We start from the raw sequence: 1,508 nt of genomic DNA, 5'->3' as shown, positions 1-1,508 counted from the left end.
GATGAGAAGGCGGCTGGCGCCGCTAAGCCTGCTGGGGGGTGTAGTTTTAGAGTCCCCCTCCGCTCGGCAACCGCAGTTCTTGCTCAAAAGCGGCGGCGGGAGGGGGACGCTGCAGGCTGCAGGCAGGCAGGCTTATGGGGGTCAGCACTCCGTCGTGGGGATCCTGGTTAGGCACTCTCGGGCTCTGGCGCTGCTCTGGTCAGGTTCTCCGCGTCACCCGCTCAGCCGGGGTGACGCTTCCTTTATGCGCCGCCTGGCGCGATGAGAAGGCGGCTGGCGCCGCTAGGCCTGCTGGGGGGTGTAGTTTTAGAGTCCCCCTCCGCTCGGCAACCGCAGTTCTTGCTCAAAAGCGGCGGCGGGAGGGGGACGCTGCAGGCTGCAGGCAGGCAGGCTTATGGCGGTCAGAACTCCGTCGTAGGGATCCTGGTTAGGCACTCTCGGGCTCTGGCGCTGCTCTGGTCAGGTTCTCCGCGTCACCCGCTCAGCCGGGGTGACGCTTCCTTTATGCGCCGCCTGGCGCGATGAGAAGGCGGCTGGCGCCGCTAGGCCTGCTGGGGGGTGTAGTTTTAGAGTCCCCCTCCGCTCGGCAACCGCAGTTCTTGCTCAAAAGCGGCGGCGGGAGGGGGACGCTGCAGGCTGCAGGCAGGCAGGCTTATGGGGGTCAGCACTCCGTCGTGGGGATCCTGGTTAGGCACTCTCGGGCTCTGGCGCTGCTCTGGTCAGGTTCTCCGCGTCACCCGCTCAGCCGGGGTGACGCTTCCTTTATGCGCCGCCTGGCGCGATGAGAAGGCGGCTGGCGCCGCTAGGCCTGCTGGGGGGTGTAGTTTTAGAGTCCCCCTCCGCTCGGCAACCGCAGTTCTTGCTCAAAAGCGGCGGTGGGAGGGGGACGCTGCAGGCTGCAGGCAGGCAGGCTTATGGGGGTCAGCACTCCGTCGTGGGGATCCTGGTTAGGCACTCTCGGGCTCTGGCGCTGCTCTGGTCAGGTTCTCCGTTTCAAAGCTGCCATCCTCCGTCTCTGATTAAAAATGTACCAGTATCCCAGTTTTTGAGAACAAGACGTATCTTTTGTTTTTTGTAATTTTGTTTTACCAGGTTACCTAAGAAGTTTGATGATTACATTTTACAATATATATATATTTTTTGTTTTCTTAAAGGATACATGTGGTAATCGTATCCTACCTTTATTTTCATTATAGAATTTAGAGTCATTCATGCCTAAAAGGTATTGTTTATGTCACATGGAACTGTAACATGTAATGTGGAATTCACTGATGCAGGAGCTTACGTTTGTATACAGCAGAAGCGTTTGGAGTTTGCCTCAGCTGGATGCCTTAGCTCTTACAGCAGTGGGTCCATTTTTGGCACTTAAATAAAGACACTTTTTATATAACTTGCAGACTCCATCGCTTTATTGCACACAGCCACTTTCTTAGACACACCTGTTTTTACCATTTGTCTTTTGTGGCATTGCAACATTCGGTATTATATTCTTCACAATTATTTCTTTA

Source organism: Lissotriton helveticus, chromosome 1_2 (genome assembly GCF_964261635.1).
Source record: "Lissotriton helveticus chromosome 1_2, aLisHel1.1, whole genome shotgun sequence".
NCBI classification, from domain to species: domain Eukaryota; kingdom Metazoa; phylum Chordata; class Amphibia; order Caudata; family Salamandridae; genus Lissotriton; species Lissotriton helveticus.
The sequence above is the reverse complement of the archived record's forward strand: the minus strand, read 5'-3'. Positions refer to the sequence as shown.